This window comes from Eumetopias jubatus, unplaced genomic scaffold (assembly GCF_037043125.1).
Source record: "Eumetopias jubatus isolate StellerSeaLion01/CBP00866 unplaced genomic scaffold, mEumJub1_p1.0 scaffold_4, whole genome shotgun sequence".
Lineage (NCBI taxonomy): Eukaryota > Metazoa > Chordata > Mammalia > Carnivora > Otariidae > Eumetopias > Eumetopias jubatus.
The window spans coordinates 56,025,529-56,045,815 of NW_028274810.1; the positions used below are offsets into that span (position 1 = coordinate 56,025,529).

Below are 20,287 nucleotides of genomic sequence, written 5' to 3' on the forward strand. Positions count from 1 at the left end.
TACCCCTCTAACAGAAAGAAATATAGGGCCAGCAGGCAGAAAATCAGTAAAGACAGTGTTGAATTAAATAGCACCACCTATCAACTGGACATAACTGACAGACTACTTCACTCAACAAAAACAGATTACACATTATTCTCAAGTGCACATGAAATATTCACCAAGATGGACAAGATTCTGGGCCATAAAACACCTCTTAACAAATTTAAAAGAACAGAAATCATATAATCTTTGTTCTCACTGAAATGGAATTAAACAAGAAATCAGTAACAGAAAGTTAGCTGGAAATTTTCCAAATACTGGAAAATTAAACAAAATACTTCCAATAACACAGGGCCAAATAAGAAACCTCAAGAGAAATTAAGAAATGTTTTTACCTGAATGAAAATGAGAATACAATTTAAAATTTGTGAGATGCAGAAAATTCCCTTAAAATTTACATATATTAGAAAAGAGGAAAGAACTAAAATCAATAATTCAAGCTTCCACCTTAGGAAACTAGAAAAAGAAGAACAAATTAAATCTAAAGTAAGCAGAAAAAATAATAATAAAAATTAAGGCCGAAAGAAAGAAATCAGTAGAGAAAATCAACAAAACCAAAGCTGATTCTTTGAAAAGATCAGTGAAATCTCCAAGCGTCTAGCCAGGCTAACTAAGAAAAAGAGAGGATGCAAATGACTAACATCAGAAATGAAACAGGGGACATCACCACAGATCCCATGGACATTAAAAGGAGGATAAAGGAGTATTATGAACAATTCTATGCTCGCAAATTTGATAATTTAGATGAAATGAAGCAATTCCTTTAAAGACATAGTTTGCCAAAACTCACACAAGAAATAGACAATTTAATTCGGCCTATATCTATTAAAGAAATTGAATCAATAATTAATAAACTTCCAAAAAAGAAAGCATCAGGCTCAGATGGTTTCACTCTTGAATTCTACCAAACATTTAAGGAAGAATTTATACCAATTCTCTACAATCTCTCCCAAAAGATAAAAGCAAATAGAGTACTTCTTAACTCATTCCATGAGGTCAGCATTACCCAAATACCAAAATCAGACAAAGCCATTATTGGTACTGGCAAAGGAGTAGACAAATAGACTGATGGAACAGAATAGAGAGCCCAGAAATAGACGCACATAAATATAGTCAACTGATCTTTGACAAAGGCAATACAACAGAGCAAAGACGGTCTTTTCAATAAATGGTGCTGGAACAACTGGACATAGACATGCAAAAAAAAAAAAAAAAAAAAAAGGAGGGGAGCCTGGGTGGCTCAGTCGTTAAGCATCTGCCTTCAGCTCAGGTCATGATCCCAGGGTCCTGGGTTCGAGCCACATATCAGGCTCCCTGCTCAGCAGGAAGCCTGCTTCTCCCTCTCTTACTCTCTGAGCTTGTGTTCTCTCTCTCGCTGTGTCTCTGTCAAATAAATAAAATCTTAAAAAAAAAAAAGGAGATGGAAGAGATCATACACCCTTCACAAAAATTAATTCAAAATGGATTGTAGACCGGGCGCCTGGGTGGCTCAGTTGGTTAAGCGACTGCCTTCGGCTCAGGTCATGATCCAGGAGTCCCCGGATCGAGTCCCGCATCGGGCTCCCTGCTCGGCAGAGAGTCTGCTTCTCCCTCTGACCCTCCCCCCTTTGTGTGCTCTCTCTCTCTCTCTCATTCTCTCTGTCTCAAATAAATAAATAAATTTTTTAAAAAAACGGATTGTAGACCTAAATGTAGAACACAAAACTATAAACGTCCTAGAAGATAACAGAGAAGAAAACCTAAATGACCTATAGCATGGCAATGACTTTTTAGATACAGCACCAAAGGCACAATCCCTGAAAGAAATAACTGGAAGCCTGCTTCCCCCTCTCCTACTCCCCCTGCTTGTGTTCCCTCTCTCGCTGTGTCTCTCTCTCTCTCTCAAAAAATAAATAAAATCTTAAAAAAAAGAAAAGAAAATGAACAACCTAATTTTAAAATGGGCCAAAGACCTTAACAGATTCACTTCACCAAAGATATAGAGACAGGCAAATAAGCATATGAACATATGTTCCACATATGTTATCAGGGAAATCAAATTAAAACAATGAGATACCACTACATACCTATTAAAATGCACAAAATCCAAAACACTGATAATACCAGATGCTGGCAAGGATGCCAAGCAATAAGTACTCTCATTCATTGCTGATAGGAATGCAAGATCTTACAGCTACTTTGGAAGACAGTTCAGCAGCTTCTTAGAAAACTAAACATACTCTTGGCATATGATTCAGCAATTGTGGTCCTTGGTATTTACCCAAATGAAATAAAAACAATCCACACAAAAATCTGCACAGATGTTTATAGCGGTTTTATTCATAATTACCAAAACTTGGAAGCAACTAAGATGTCCTTCACTAGGTGAATGGATAAATAAACTGTAATACATCCAGACAGTAGACTATTACTCAGGCACTTAAAAGAAATGAGCTATCAAGACATAAAAAGATATTAAGGAAAACTAAATATATATTACAAAGTAAAAGAAGCCAAACTTAAAAGACCACTGTATATCAAACTGTATGATTCCAACAGTACGATATTCTGGAAAAGGCAAAATTACAGAAATAGTGAAATGATCAGTGTTTGTGAGAGATGGGGGCAATAGGGGTAAAGAATGAGTAGAAAGAACACAGAGGATTTTTAGGCAATAAAACTATTCTCTATAGTACTACAGTTGTAGATACAGATCATTATACATTTATTTACACCAAAAGTGAACCCTAATGTAAACCATGGACCTGGAGTGATAACAATGTGTCAGTGTAGGTTCAACGGTAACAAATGTACCACTCTGGTGCAAGATGTTGATAGTGGGGAAAGTTCTACGTTTTGTTAGGAGGTATATAGAACTCTGTCTGCTCAATCTTGCTATGGACCTAAAACTGCTCTAAAAAAGTAAAGTTTAGGGTGACTGGGTGGCTTAGATGGTTAAGCATCTGCCTTCAGCTCAGGTCATGATCTCTGGGTCCTGGGATGGAGCCGCACCTCGGGCTCTCGGCCCAGCAGGGAGTCTGCTTCTCCCTCTCCCTCTGCCTCTCCCCCTGCTCAGGCTCTCTCTGTAACTCTCTGTCTCAAATGAATAAATAAAATCCTTTTATAAATAAATAAAATAAAAAATAAAAAAGTAAAGTTTACCTAACTTTATAGAGGGTGAGGAAAAGGAAGAGAGAATAGCATGAATATAATTTACACATCTATATGCACATATACTGTATATGTATATAGAGATGCACACACACACGAATATGCAAAAACAATGTCCAGAAGTCCATGCTAAAAGAGGAACTAAGAGATGAAATGTCATCTTTTCTTTATTTTTTGTACTTTTCTTTATTTAAACTGTTTACATTGAATGTTTACATTAAAATAATATTCGAAAATAAATTGCTGAGATTAAAAACTGAATACAGGAAATTACAAATGTGCCTGAAACTGCTTGACTAAGAAACCTACAGAGAAGACATTCTATTACAAAATCCTAAGCAGCTTCTAAGAAAGATAAAATGCTGAGACAGTGCTTTTTCCTTTTTAAGATAAACAATTTTATTCTTCCGGTTCTTAAAGACATCAGATTCAGCTATTTAGTCATGTAGAAAACGTAACTTCCTCAATGCAATACCCTAGGGCAGCTCTGGCTGAATAAAATGACTTGGAGGATATCCCTAGTTAATTCATAATTTTTTTTCTCCTTAAAATAGTAGTTAAGATTTAAAAAGAGGAAAAGGAATAAATTAATAATTGAGTCCATTCAGTCTGTTAAAATGTCTTTTTTATACTTGGTGAGATAAGCCAAGGAAAGGCAAGAAAACAGTACTTTTAGTTTAACTACAAATGAGCAAAAAACACAAATGAAACCCAATGAACTTTAAGGGTAGTAGTACCATTAGAAATTCTAAACTATCCTCACCCACAAATTCCCTTTCCAAAAGCTTTCCTGATTTTTAAAAAATTAGAAATGAATTAAAATTCATTCTATCAGGTATAAAGTGATGATTTACCCATTACCTAGTATATTTCAATCTCTTTTGTTATCTACAATAACTGGTTTCACTGCTCCAGTGATCAAACTGATAGGCCAAAATTCTTGTCTAGTTTATGTAATGTCAGAGCCTTAGTCTAGAAAACCATCAAAATAACATTCTTCACAATTTCCACACACCTTTTTTTAAGATTGTATTTGTTCATTTGACACACACATACAGAGAGAGGCAGGCAGAGGGAGAAGCAGACTCGCCACTGAGCAAGGAGCCAGATGCTGGGATCATGACCTGAGCTGAAGGCAGACGCTCAACCAACTGAGCCACCCAGCATCCCTCCAAACACTTTTAAGAAGGGATTTATGGTTAAAAAAATGGGGGGGGGGGTGTTATGGTTTTTTCTTTTTTTTTTTTTTAAGATGGGATTTACGGTTATTTCCTAAACTTTAGAGAAATTAGTAACTTTTTTCAAGTAGACTTTCTTTATTAATGCGTACTACAATAAATCTTACCATCCACCATTCCCATATTTCTGTTCACTGCTTACCTTCTGACAAATCCATTCTAATTAAAAAATAGCAGTAAAGAGGAGAAATCTCTATTTTATTTTATCTTAGTAAACATAAAGCTACCAGATGAGGTTTATTCCTAAACTTTACTGTTAATGATGTGAAAAGCAGAGTGAACATTAAGCAGAGTTCTTTTGGAATGCAGAGCTGCAACACTTGATATGAAAATCATCGATTGAGACCCAGATGTCATTTTTAGAGAGTCACTTTTCTAACCATAACCATGCATTAAGACAGTCGATAAATTATAAACTGATAAATGTAAAGGGTACTCAAATCAATGTCCTTGAAGGGCAGATGAAGGTAATCAGCCTCTCCCATATGGCAATAGATAGAAGAATATTTTATCCACTGAGAATTTAAAGCCAAGAAAAAGCTCCTGACAGAACTTTAGGGACTGACTCTACAGAATATATCTCAGTCACATAGTACAACCGACAAAAACACTGCAGACTTACAGTGAGATGCAGAAGATGCTTGGGCATCTTCCCCAAATGGTATTCTGCAGCAAGATGAAATATAGATATTGATTTAGAATTTTTTATGTGCTTTTAGCCATACCATCAAATAAAATGAACTGTGAGGTCCATTCTAAGTTTTCACCTGCTGTAACCTTTTCTACCTGCTTGCATTTTTACTAACAAATATTAATCCCTTGTCTGATCTTGAATGTCTCTCAATATGTTGGTCTGTCATCTCTGCTCTCTTATTTCTCTCCATCTCAGTTCTTTGCAGAAACATCAATTACCGTATCCATTTCTTTTTCCCTCTTTTCCTGTATTTGCCAATCTCCTATCTTCATAACTGAACACGTAGTCTAAAAATGTTGTTTGTAAACCCAGCATGTTTATTTCTTTTAAAAAGTCATAAATATGGGGGCACCTGGGTGGCTCAGTCAGTTAAGCATCTGCCTTCGGCTCAGGTCGTCATCCCGGGGTCCTGGGATCGAGCCCCACATCGGGCTCCCTGCACAGCGGGGAGCCTGCTTCTCCCTCTCCCTCTGCCTGCCACTCTGCCTACCACTCTGCCTACTTGTGCTCTATCTCTCTGTCAAATAAATAAATAAAATCTTTTTTTAAAAAGTCACAAATATGAAGAAAGGGAGAACACTGGTAGTATTTATTTGGATTGTCTTCTTTCAGAGCTAGGGGTTTGGCAAAGTAGATGGCAGTAAGAGGTAAAAATAAAAAGATTGAGCAAAGAAACAGCAATATAATAAGGGCAGGACTCACATATTCAGAAACTGGCTTTTAAAAAAGGGTAAGAGGCACCTGGGTGGCTCAGTTGGTTAAGCGGCTGCCTTTGGCTCAGGTCGTGATCCCAGGGTCCTGGGATTGAACATCACATCAGGCTCCCTGCTCATTGGTGAGCCTGCTTCTCCCTCTCCACCCCCCCCACTCATTCTCTCTCTCGCTAGCTCTCTCTCAAATAAATAAATAAAATCTTAAAAAAAATAAAAATAATAAAAGAGGGATAAAAGAGCTGATAGCAAAAAGATTAATAAGGAACTAATAAGATAGTTTTGCCTCAAGGATACAGTTTATAAACATTCTTGCAACTCCTCAGGAATATACCCTCCAGTTAAAAACACTAAATCAATGCACAGCTACTTTACAATGATAACTCAAATAAAATGTACTACTTATACATTATTCTCTTAAATCTAAAAATTAAAAAGAAGAAACTAAGTACTGAGCATTCATTTACCCTCACACGTGACTTGTACCAAGGTCCTACAATCAAAAATCTCCATTTGAGGGGCGCCTGGGTGGCTCAGTCAGTTAAGCATCTGCCTTCGGCTCAGGTCATGATCCCAGAGTCCTGGGATCAAGCCCCTCATGGGGCTCCCTGCTGAGCAGGGAGCCTGCTTCTCCCTCTCCCACTCCTTCTGCTTGTGCTCTCTCTGTCAAAATAAATAAATATTAAAAAAAAAAACAACTCCGTTTGTGCAGCACAGAATATTACACGTTCACAGACTATAAAGTTGGTCATCATAACAATCTAAATGGGAGATAAGGAGTTTAAATGACTTCAATCACTTACTTAAAATTATAGTAAGAAGTATTAATGAAATCTGGGCTGTTTTAAGCATTCCTTGATCTCCTTGATCTTATCTCTAAGAAGCATATAATATTTACTCTAGTTTAATAACTAAATTTTAATTATGTCAGGTAACCTCTGACGGGTCCAAGGTAACTATGAATGGTTGGAGCCTCCATACTTTAAAATGCAACTTTGCAAGTGGTGAAATATGCAGTCTGCATAAGAAGCAACATACAGGGTCAAATTATTTAATCATTAACAAAATTAACCTAACCTCTACAAGAACTGAGGGATGTCAGAATCTCAGGACTGAAAGGGAATTTACAAAGTACCTAGTTAACCAGTAAGTAGTAATATTAATAACAGGTCTTAACCATTTTCCCATATAATACACTCCAATCTATCCCTAATCTCCCCTAACCTGTGAACAGTGAAAGAAAGCAGCGAAAGAAAATGTGTAAACTTAAAAGATTGAAAAAAATATCACTCCCATCCCCAGGAATCTAATCAGCTATCTGGTTCAAACTCACTAACTAATCATTAAGTGGGCTCAACCACCCATATAACAGCAAGATCTCCTTTACAACATCCTAGCCAAGTGCATTCACCCAGCCTCTGAGTGAACACCTCCAAAACAGAGTTCGGTGCTCAATGAGTTCTGTACTGAGCTAAAAATTCAGCTGTAAGTTTAAAAGCCTAATACTATTTTATTTAAACTATTTTTCTTTACTAACATAACTGTTCTAGAGTATCCACATAACTATATTATTCCAGCTACTTTTAAACAATTTCACTTGCTTGAAAGACATTTGGAACCAAAAGTCCTGTGTCTTTATAATTTCCACCAACTGGTCCTGGTTGGGCCTTCTGAAACTAATGTCTTCCATTTGATAACCCATCAGATATCTAAAGACCTCCAGGGGCGCCTGGGTGGCTCAGTCAGTTAAGCATCTGCCTTCAGCTGGGGTCATGATCCCAGGATCCTGGGATTGGTCTCCTTGCTCAGTGGGGAGTCGGCTTCTCCCTCTCTCTTTGCCCCTCCCCCTACTCATGAGCGCGCGCGCGCTCTCTCCTCTCTCCCTCTCTCTCTCTCCCTCTCTCTCTCTCTCTCTCTCTCTCTCTCTCTCTCTCTCATGCGCGCGCATGCGCACGCTCTCCCTCTCAAATGAATGAATAAAATCTTTAAAAAAAAATAAAAGTTAAAAAAATAAAGACTGCATCGTCTCTTCGCCACATTAAATATGCTCAATTCCTTCAATTAGAAGACTGCTATATGAGTGGTAATGAGAACCTCAACCAGGATACTGATCAGGGGATAAGAAATGAGATCTAAATAGCAAGCTGAGATGGTAGAACTAGCAACATCAATTCAGTTTGGGACACACTAATTTTGAGGTTTGTTTAACAAGTAAATATGGACAAGATCTTTTCCAAGTCCCATTCCATTAGTTACTTCTGCTACAAAAAGGTGCATCCATATTATTGAGACTAGTAATTATACCTCATTTAAACACAAAATATCACATTTTTTCATTCATCAAGTACTTGAGTGGTTACTTTTGTAAGGTACTATGGGAGATACAATGAGCCATGAAACCCAGTTCCTGTCCCCATAAAATTTACATTCTAGGGACGCTGAGTCGGTTAAGTGTCTGCCTTCAGCTCAGGTCATGATCCCAGGGTTACGGGATCGAGTCCCACATCAGGCTCCTTGCTCAGCAGGGAGCCTGCTTCTCCGTCTGCCTGCCGCTCACCCTGCTTGTGCTCTTTCTCTCTCTGACAAATAAATAAATAAATAAATAAAATTTACATTCTAAAATGCAAGATGTTTATAACTAACCAGAACTTGGGGCACCTGGGTGGCTCAGATGGTTAAGTGTCTGCCTTCGGCTCAGGTCATGATCCCAGGGTCCTGGGATCGAGCCCCACATCAGGCTCCTGGCTCAGCAGGGAGCCTGCTTCTCCCTCTGCCTCTCTCCCTGCTCATGCTCTCTCTCTCTCTGTGTGTGTGTCTCTCTCTCTCTCTCTGTATCTCTGTGTCTCAAATGAATATAACTAACCAGAACTTAAGATGTAGGGCGCCTGTGTGGCTCAGTCGGTTAAGCGACTGCCTTCGGCCCAGGTCATGATCCTGGAGTCCCAGGATCGAGTCCTGCATTGGGCTCCCTGCTTGGCGGGGAGTCTGCTTCTCCCTCTGACCCTCCCCCCTCTCATGTGCGCGCTCTCTCTCTCTCTCTCTCTCTCTCATTCTCAGTCTCTCAAAATAAATAAACAAATCTTTAAAAAAAAAAAGAACTTAAGATGTAATATGGGTATGTCCCACAGTAGAAATATAAAATGTTACAATTATTGAGAAATATTTTTCCCCTTTCCAATGAGAATATTCACACAAGAAAAATATCACACACAGTCACAAATGGGATTCTTCAAATACAAAGACCAAGGACACACAAATAATATAAATCTTACTATTTGGGGGTATAAATAAGGATAACACTAGCCATATTTCTTAGGAAGGAGTTAAACTACCCTCAACAATTATGTCTATTGTTAAAGATTAACGCTTGAATTGTATCATCAGTCAAAAGAGCATTGTTTGAAATGTTCACAAACACAACTGTTTTGGCTTACAAATGGAACTGTTTGATGTCATTTTCCCATTTCTAATTTTAAACAATTGTATATCAATTTGAAAATAAAGCTAAGCGTTTAAAACTTTACAAAGATAAAAAAATGCGTATTTTCTACCTGATATAACTGTTCTAGAGTTCCCTATAACAATATACATATTATGATAAAGTTTTAAGTTATTATGGCTACTTTAGTCGTTTTACCAGATAACTTATTTTACAGAAAGAGTCTATTAAAATGTAGTTTAGTAGGAACTTTATATTTTAAGCTGATAACATCGCACAGAAAATATAATACAAATAACTGTGAACACATAATTTGACTATAGGTCTTTAGCAGGATATAGTCTAAGGACATCAAATGGCAAAGAAATCTTTAATTGGTAAATCTGTTGTTGGAAAGAGTATCAGTATAGTAACATCAAAACTATCTTAAGTGTTTTACAGGAGATTAGATGAGTAAATATACTGATATGGTTTTGAATCAGAATTCTCCCTGTAGGAAAAAGGAGATACAAATATGAACTGCCAGAAGGTGAAGATGAATTTTGTGGTTCTGAATTTGAATTGAAGGTATCCTCTAAGTGTGTGTGTGTGTGTGTGTGTGTGTGTGTGTGTGTGCATGTGTGTATCCATTTAAAGGACCTAAAAGCAATGATACTCCAGTAGCAATGAGTATATTCAATGCCCAAATCTTGGTTTCTAAGTACCATTTGCAACTAAATTGAACCAGGACTCCATGGTAGAATGACTAATCCAGGTATAAGCAGGGAATATACAAGGTAAGCCTAGAATGTCTTATTGTACAAAAAAATAATAATGTGCCCAAATACCAAGGTGAACGTATGCAAAGGCCACAGCCACCGGCTTGAATTTGACTAATCAAATTTGAGATAATTTAATCATCAAAAAAGAATAATGGTGGGGCACGTGGCTGGCTTAGTTGGTGGAGCATAAGACTCTTGATCTCATGGGGCGGCTGGGTGGCTCAGTCGTTAGGCGTCTGCCTTCGGCTCAGGTCATGATCCCAGGGTCCTCGGATCGAGCCCCGCATCGGGCTCCCCGCTCTGCGGCCAGCCTGCTTCTCCCTCTCCCATTCCCCCTGCTTGTGTTCCTGCTCTCGCTGTCTCTCTCTCTCTCTGTCAAATAAATAAAATCTTTAAAAAAAAAAAAGACTCTTGATCTCAGGGTCATGAGTTCAAGCCTCACAGTGGGCGTGGAGCCTACTTCAAAAAAAAAAAAACAAACAAGGGGCGTCTGGGTGGCTCAGTCAGTTAAGCATCTGCCTTCAGCTCGGGTCATGATCCCAGGGTCCTGGAACTGAGTCCTGCATTGGGCTCCCTGCTCCACTGGAAGCCTGCTCCTCCCTTTACCAGTCCCCCTGCTTGTGTTCCCTCTCTCGCTATGTCTCTGTCAAATAAATAAATAAAATCTTTAAAAAAAATAAATAAATCTTAGAAGAGGAAGAAGAATGGTAACAGATTTATAACGAATAAAAAAAATTTTTTTTAAAGAATTCTTGGGTACAGGGCGCCTGGGTGGCTCAGTCGTTAAGCATCTGCCTTCGGCTCAGGTCATGATCCCAGGGTCCTGGGATCGAGTCCCACATCGGGCTCCCTGCTCAGGGGGAGGCCTGCTTCTCCCTCTCCCACTGCTTATGTTCCTGCTCTCACTATCTCTGTCTCTGTCAAATAAATAAATAAAATATTTTTAAAAATTTTTAAAAAAAAGAATTCTTGGGTACATAGTGATACTAAAATAACAGAAGAGAGGAGGAATAGCTGTTCTTTAGAGAAGATAGTCAAGAAACATGTAAGATTGAGAGAACTGGAAAACCACTATCTGGCAACCACCAATGCAATGATTGATTCAGGTAAGGAAGATCCATGGCTACTAAAACCAAGGACAGAAAAAAAAATTGTTGGAAAACAGAATATCCAACAATCTCAAAGTATTACCTCCATAGATTATTAAGTTCAAAAGGGAAAAGATAACATTAGGATGTAGAAATCTGGCTAACCTAAATGACTGATCTTAACATTACCAATAATGGGACAAACTGCCATTATTTTCTTCCTGAAATGGTGAAATGGAAAGTTTACAATATCTCCTATGTAACAGTCTTAAAAAAAATATTTAACCTGAAATTGTGGGGAAACAATCAGATAAATTCATTTTGTGAGGCATTCTACAAAACAAAATGGCCTGGACTCTTCAACAAAACTGTCAGTCTTGAAAGACCAAAAAACAAAAAACACAAAAAAAGGAAGGAGGAAAAAGAAAAGGTGGGAATTGCTCTAGATAAAAGAAAACAGGCATAACAACTAAGAAAATTCATAATCTCTGATTGGAAGGATTTTTTTTTAGAGATTTATTTATTATTTATTTGAGAGCGAGAGTGCAAGTGGGGGGGGGGGGCAGAGGGAGAGGGACAGGCAGACGCTGCACTGAACACAGAGCCCGATGCGGGGCTCAAGCCCAGGGCCCTGAGATCATGACCTGAGCAGAAATCAAGAGCTGGAAGCTTAACCGAGTGAGCCACCCAGCTGTCCCAATTGGAAGTATTTTTTAAGTATTTTTTTAAAGCTATAAGGGACATTACTGATAAACATCTGGGTAAATTCAAATTTTTTAAAACGGCCTATACATTAGATAGTATTATCAATCAGAGTTAAATTACTTGGGTGTGCACACAGCATTACAGCTATGTAGGTGAATGTCCCGATTCATAGGAGATATATGATGAAGAACTTAGGAGTGAAGTGTCAGGATGACTCCACCTTAGTTTCCAATGGTTCAGCAAGAAAAAGAAAGCATGCGATGTGTGTGTATTTAGAGAGAGAGAAAGCAAAATGAGGTATAATGTTAACAACTACTGAATCTAAATAAAAGATATACAGGTACTCGCTGTACTACTCTTTCAGTTTTTTTATAGGTTTGAAACTTTCTTTTTTTTGAAGATATTATTTTTATTTTTTTTCAAGAGAGAGTGAGAGAGCGTGCACAAGTTGGGGGGAGGGGCAGAATGAGAAGCAGGCTCCCCACTGAGCAGGGACTCAGATCCCAGGACACCAGGATCATGACCTAAGCTGAAGGCAGACGTTTAACTGACAGCCACCAAGGTGCCCTAGGTTTGAAACTTTCAAAAGAAAAATGTTGGGAGAAAAAAGTAGGGTGGAAATTAAATTGACTGATTGGACTTTATTAAGTCTAACTACTTTTTTATCCTTTCCATAAGCACTAAAAGCAAGTATGAGGTTCAGAAAGGTTTGGCTAAAAATAAAAGTAATAATCCTAACAAATAATAAGTATTACAAACCAAGCCACCATTAGTTTCCTATTATAGCTGTAGACGAAACATAATCTCTGATGAAAATACTTAAAAGAGGACATGTGTTAACTCATCTAGGACAATTATGAATCAGCAAAACTATCTTACATAATACTTACTCCAAATCCAAATATGACTAACCAAGCAAATTTTTCTCCAATTGAGATCTTTTAGTTCTAAAGATCTCTACAATGAAGATGTTGTTACAGACACACAGATAATTTCAGACCGCGTATCTATAACAATAATAAACACAAACTCTATACCAGGAATTTTGTTAACCTATGCACATATGTCATCTCATTTAATCCTTACAGCAACTCTATAATGCAGATACTATTATTATCCTCATTTTATAGATTAGGGGGAAAAAAGGCTTGGAAAGACTAAATAACTTCTACAAGGTCATATTGCTAGTAAATAGCAAAACACACCTTGAATCTAGGCAGTCTGACTCCAGAGGCCATGCTCTCTGCTCTACACATTCTACTGCTTTACTACGAAACATAAAATTTAAAAAATAAACTGACTGTATTGGTTCAACATCTATCAAAAGTTACACAAAGGAGACATTTCAAGGAAAAATCAAGAGCATGTCTTTCTTCCCTAATACACATTTAAATTTACATATACACTAACTGAATGAAGTTAGAATTTAACCAGATGCCCAGTTTATTGCCCATAATCCCACATGAAAATAAAGATCATATACCTATTCGTATATGGTTGAATATGTTACATATAAATTCAGAACAAATACCAACATATTTCCAAATACTTTCATCTAGAACTTTATCCCTGCTCACTCAAGAAAAAATAAAAAACACTGAAAAAATTTGTTTCAGGTACACCATTCCTCAAGTATACTTAATTCAAACAATGACATAAAAGAAAAAAATAAGAAATTAGCCTTGAAAACTGATGCCACCATAAAAAAATATTAACAAACAAACCATGTCCCCCCAAACCTGGTCTCTTATAGTGTTCTCTCAATGAAGTGTACCACTATCCATCCAGTTACATAAGCCAAAAAGCTAGGCACCACCTTCCTCTCCCTCATTCCTCACATCCAGTCTATCACCTAGTTCCACCTCCTAAATATCTCTAAATCCACTCACTTCCATCTTCACCACCATCTTGCCCAGGATATTATCATCTTTTCCTCTGACCTCTCCCTATCCACACTGTTGTCCCTCTTGTAAACAGTTTTTCCTCTGTATAACATCAAGTCCTTTCTCATAGCACTTAAAATAACTGGGAACTTTAAATTTCTTTCAACATTTGATTTATGTCTGCCTCCCCAGTTATACAATATGTTCTATGAGGGTAGAAATTGTATTTCCTCACCATTTCATCATTGTGACCTAGGAGACTGCCCAGTTAATAAATAAATGCTAAATGATTGAATGCATGTCAAAGACTGCAAGTTTATTTATAAACAGAAAGAAATCGTTATAAGGTCCACCAACCATAAGGAGTACTTTATTTCATCATTTCTAAATCATACATTTACATTTTAACTCTGAAAATAAATACATCTTATAGTTGATGATCTTTGTTACATTGGCAATATTTTTTTCTTTCATACTGGTTCATAAAACAAAGGTGCATCTTGGAATTTTTTTTTTAAATCTCATGATTTGATGAAATAAGTAAATCAATAACACACCTGGTCCACTCAGTTCAAACTTGGTAATCTAGCCTCCCTTTCTCCTTTGGCCACCACACTACTCCCAACACTGAATATTAACAGAACCTACCGGTTCTTTCACCAACAGCTATCAAATCTATTCCTTTCTCCCAGTCCCACTAAAATAACACTAGATCTATCTAATTCCTCCTTGCTACATCTCTGAACTCTTGTCATAGCTTCATTCATTTAAATATTTGTTTCAAATTCAACCAAAACTGTGCACTTGTGTGTGCAAGGAACTAAAGATACAAAGCAGTCCAGTTATCTGTCCCTCCCTCTCTTTTCTCTCCCCTACAATTCAGAATTTTCTTCTTTTTAGGCGTCAAGCTAGAATCACTTTCCTCCCAGTTTCTACCTACCAGATCTAGTCACTACTTTAGTTCTAGATTAAATCTCATCTTCTTCATTAAATCATTCCTAGTTCATCTCTCTTTTCAACTTTAACATTCTAAAACACATAAAATCTAATACAGCATATTGGTTGTACTTGCTGCTTCTTGAAGGCAAGGTTTACATCCCCCCACACATTCTGCTAATAGTGTAAGCTCCCCAAGAGCAGGGACTTTTGTCTCTTTTGTTCACTGTTATATCTCCAGCAACAGATAACATATATCATGTACCAAATAACAGCTGCTTCAAAAGGTACTTATCGAATTAATGTCCCTTATATATTCCAGGATAGAGAACACATCTTTGCAGCTGTGGTATAGTGGGAAGAGTCAAAATGAACTGGACTAACTAAAGAACTTGAACTGTTTGAGCTTCAGTTTCTTCATCTGCTAAAACGTAAACAATGTTCACCAGCTCACTGAGCTGTTACATTGATTCAATGCAATAATGCTTTAACAGCATCCAGTATAGAGCTGAGGACAAGAGGATGCTCTCAAGAAATGTTTTGATGATTTGTCTTTTCTTTTTTTTTTTTTAAGATTTTATTTATTTGAGAGAGAGCACAAGCAGGGGGAGCAGTAGAGGGAGAGGGATAAGCAGACTCCCCGCCGAACAGGGAGCCCGATGCAGGGCTTGATCACAGGACCCCAGGATCATGACCTGAGCCGAAGGAAGATGCTTAACGACTGAGCCACCCAGGTGCCCTTGATGATTTTTCTGACAATAGTTAAATAGCAAGACGTATTCAATAAATGCTTACAAAATGAATAAAATCTCAGGAAAAATTTCAAAAGTTTGCATAATACCTAGCCTCTTATCGTTTATCCAATCAAGAATTCTATGAGTGAATTAAATCTGAAATATAGGGGCGCCTGGGTGGCTCAGTCATTGGGCGTCTGCCTTCGGCTCAGGTCACGATCTCAGGGTCCTGGGATCGAGTCCCACTTCGGGCTCCCTGCTCCGCGGGAGGCCTGCTTCTCCCTCTCCCACTCCCCCTGCTTGTGTTCCCTCTCTCACTCTCTCTCTCTCTCTCTCTGTCAAATAAATAAATAAAATCTTTTAAAAATAAATAAATAAATAAATAAATCTGAAATACATATTCAGCTCCAAATCATAAGCATGGCTGAAAACATTTCTGACTAATTAAGAATAATTCCAATTTGACAGGGTACAGGTATTTATATTTTACTGACATGTATAGATTATATTTCACTGCTTAAAGAAGAACGAAAGTTTTACTATTAGGATTTCCATAGTGCAATAATCAGAATAAAAGAAAAACTGCAAACTTATTTGAGTTACACAGTCCCCATAAAGCCAGGAAGTACAAAAATTTCTGTCTTGGGGCGCCTGGGTGGCTCAGTTGGTTGAGCGACTGCCTTCGGCTCAGGTCATGATCCTGGAGTCCCGGGATCGAGTCCCACATCGGACTCCCTGCTCAGCGGCGAGTCGGCTTCTCCCTCTGACCCTCTTCCCTCTCGTGCTATCTCTCATTCTCTCTCTCTCAAATAAATAAAATCTTAAAAAAAAAAAAAATTCTGTCTACAAAATACTAGTGAATAGTATACAATGCTGTTTTACCACCTGTATCAAAATATAGAAAAATACACCATGGGGCGCCTGGGTGGCTCAGTCAGTTAAGTGTCCGCTTTCAGCTCAGGTCATGATCCCAGGATCCTGGGATCAAGCCCCACATTATGCTTCCTGCTGGGCGGGGAGCCTGCTTTTCCCCTCTCCCCCATGCTTGTGCTCTCTCTCACTATCATCTCTCTCTCTCCCTCTCAAATAAATTTTTTTAATATTTTATTTATTTATTTGATAGAGATAGACACAGCGAGAGAGGGAACACAAGCAGGGGGAGTGGGAGAGGGAGAAGCAAGCTTCCCGCCGAGCAGGGAGCCTGGTGCAGGGCTCAATCCCAGGACCCTGGGATCATGACCCAAGCGGATGGCAGACGCTTAACGACTGAGCCACCCAGGCACCCCTAAATAAATAAAATCTTTAAAATATATATACCACAAATAATTACAACAAATAAATTTTTCAACATATTTGCATTCCATTTTACAGAAAAAGAGCATTAGTTAAATGGTTTTTAAACTTTTTTTTACTCCGTTATACAATTCCTTATATTGGCTAATTTTTAACTTTAAACCGTTCCCAAAATTTTACAGATAATGAACTGATAATTCAATATAGCATCAGATTATTGTACCAATTAGAAACTCTTCCTTGTTCAGTAAAGAAGCTTTATTAATTTGTAAACTGGAACATACATAGATTTTACCTTTCAAAGCTTTTCCAATCCCTCTGGGTACTTTCAATGACTCATAATCTAATTACAGATCATAAGCAAGCAAGAAGGAAAGGGCATTTCCTTGTGTCTATCTGCTATTAACTGACACAAAATCATTGCAAATTCCACAGGGGGCAGATGTCCCTACTAAGAACAGAGGGGGGAAATATCCTACCTAAGTAAATCAGATACAAAGAGCTGTAGGACAAGGTATTCTCCTCTAACTATAGAGCAGCAGCAAATCCCTTGTGGGAAAATAATCAACACAAAACGAAAACGGAAGCCAAAGAAATCTTAAAGAAATAGAAACCCTATAAGCAGAAGTATGCCGAGGTGACCACTGACGAATCTCAGATTCACCAGTCATCCTAATAATGTATTCGAACTTCCAACCTCTAAAGCCCTTAGATGGGACGGAGGTGGAAGCGTTGAGGATGAGTGAGAACCAGATAAAGGGAGTGAACGTTAATGTCTGGATGGAAAGGCATTAAGATATTCAGGCGAGGGTGTTAAGGTCTGCATAAGTAACAAAGGCCAAAAAGGAGGAAAGGTATTAGGAATGAGAATACTGAGACCTTCAGAATCTAATTTTTGGTTTTGATTTTCATTTCTCTCTCTCTTTTTTTTTAATGGGAAAAAGTTAAACGGATGCGATAGCTTAGGGGACTAGAGGTCGTATCTGGAAAACCAAGAAAAGCTACAAGGAGAGGGGAACAGCTGCCTACAGGAAGGCTTACGGTTTGTTAGGTTTGGAGCCCAGAAGGGCCAGGGGTCAGAAGACAAATCACACTAGAAAGTAGATGAGGGAGGCGCCAAAATCCTCAAAGAGAGCCTAAACAGTTGGCCACAGGATCTCCACAGAGGGCAGTGTCCCCCAAAAACCCGGTCATTTGGGGACCAGAAACACTAAGTCCCAACCTTCTCCTGACTCCGCTAGGCTCAAATCGCCCCTCACCGAAATAGAACTGGAGAAGTGTAAAAAATGTGCAGGAGCCACCAACCCGGGAAATGTTCCAGCTCTAGCAGCAGCCGCCCCAAAAGCAGCCAGTACACACGCAGACGCTCCGACCTCAGCGCCGCAGCCACAGACCCTCGAGCTCCCCGGCCACCGTAGTAAGAGGAAAGGCCTCCCCCTTCGAACCCAGTAGGTCAGCCACTTCCGGGGCACTAAATCCTTTTGATTAGTCGTAGCAACACGAACAGCCCACAGAGCCATGCTCCACTTCATCCTTTTTCCCCACTGTTCGCCACCCCAGCCCCTAGGTCACCAATACGGCAAAGCGCAGAGCCAAGGAAAAGTATCTATCTGTAATTGGTGTCTCTGATAGACAGTCCACGTTACGCGTGCTTTGAGTTCCCGCGGGACAATTGGACTTCAACTCCCAGCGTGCCACGCCACGCCACGCCCCCTCCTTTGGCACCAGAACTACAAGACCCGGTATGCACTGCGCCCCCTCGTTCTTTGCTCTCCTCCTGACAGCCGCAGACCCGAGGTGTGATTTCAGAGGAGTCACTAAATTCCTTAGAAAATGTAGACCCACATTGATAAAAATGCCGCTATTCTGTGCTTTCCTGTTGTGAAGGTTCTCTAAGCCAAGCTATAGTTGAGACTGTAGGTAAATACTTATAAAATTTTAAGGAATGTGTGCATTTTCCACATTCCGATTTTTTTCAAGGATTGAAACTCAGGACAGTATAACGCTTTTTATGAAATGGAAATTTTTATCCACACTCATAAGGAGTATGATACTAAATTATTGCAAAATGTAATCCTAGGTCGTTTTGCAGTATTGAAAGATTGTGTTGGAACAAGGACTGCCACACATGCTCCTGAATTGCATAAGAAATCATAGTTAAGAGCAGTGAGTGAAAAAATAACAGTCTGTATTGCCGGACTGTGCGCGCACATGGCAAAGGAAATCTTTCAGAATGCCGAGTTGAAAGTTCAAAATTAAATTTTAAAATGTTTTTCACTTTTTTAACGTGTTAATGGTTTGGATTATTTTCTTTATAACTGGAACTATTTATTTTCTATTATGTGGTAAGGCAACCAAGTAACCAGTCACACAAAGGATATAGCAAGATCATAAATGTAACATTTATTAGAGTGAACAAAACAAAATAACTGTTTTCTTGCCTCATTAAATAGCCTGTGGTTCCATATTTTAAAATACAGAACTTTGTTTTGATTTCTTAGGACAGATAGCATGTATCAAACAAGCTGTCTAGATGCCTTTGTGTTACTTTCATAAAGATTTAGATTACCAAGAATGAATATATATTTTTTTAATCTTATTTATTTATTTGACAGAGAGAGACACAGCGAGAGAGGGAACACAAGCAGAGGGAGTGGGAGAGGGAGAAGCAGGCTTCCCGCTGAGCAGGGAGCCTGATGTGGGGCTTGATCCTAGGACCCTGGGATCATGACCTGAGCAGAAGTCACAGAGGGAAACTGTATTCTATAACATCGACAAGGCATCCACTGCTGTACAAGCTGCTTTCCAACTACAGTGTGCTAAATTATGCAGCACTAGCGAGTAAATATTTAAAATCTATGATCACAGAAAACAATCTGCTGCTTTCCATACTCATGCAGCAACAATATGAATGCAGTAAGAGAAACCTTTCCATTGGAATGATTAGAGGTAATGATAAACTATAATTAGGTTATCTGTTATTCATAACTGTTTGCAGTAAATAAATACATAATTGCATCCACTTATTAAAGATGTTATTAAGGAAGCTTTTAAAATATGCTAAATAATTGATATGCATATTCTAAAGTAATTTCAATGATCAATTGTGTAAATGAACATGAAAGAGGGTTTAAAGAGTACATAATTTATGTAACAGACTTTAGGTTTTAAAAGGAGATTCTTGGCAGCTGCAATACTCAGCAATATTCTCTCCTCATTTTTAAATGTCTTTGACTTTCCAATTCAGCCAATTGCCAAGCACAGGAGAGTTAAAACTGGACAAGATATTCATTTCAGTTCAACAAATACACAGTTAGTGCTGCTAAGGACAAAGCCCTTTGTTTAACCACTACAGTCTATTTCTGAAGCACAGAGAGTTTTGATAGTTGGGAAAGATTTAAAAGGGAATTGATCAGAGAGCCTTATCAGAATAGAAAACGGAAAGTAAAATATATGTAACATAATCTACTAATAATCACTTATGCATTTGATTAATTGGAACTCTATACTAGCTAATATACCTTCTAAGAGGCAGGAGCCACATCTTAAATATTTGTGTCCCTCTCAGCTCTAACACAGTACTTAGTTCAGAGTAGCTTGCTCTCCATAAGTGT

General features: G+C 38.3%; 1 protein-coding gene across 2 annotated transcripts in view; it reads right to left on the minus strand.

Moving 5' to 3' along the window:
- The window catches only part of ATG4C (autophagy related 4C cysteine peptidase), a 95,485-nt gene extending 77,410 nt beyond the window's left edge, over positions 1-18,075 (minus strand). Inside the window, exon 1 of one of the 2 annotated variants that reach the window (XM_028106947.2) lies at positions 17,979-18,075. The gene's annotated coding sequence lies outside the window, so the exon portion shown is untranslated. Of the gene's footprint in view, positions 1-17,932 lie in introns of both variants that reach the window. The other variant, XM_028106948.2, reaches the window with a different exon arrangement.
- Between the last annotated feature and the right edge of the window lie 2,212 nt (positions 18,076-20,287).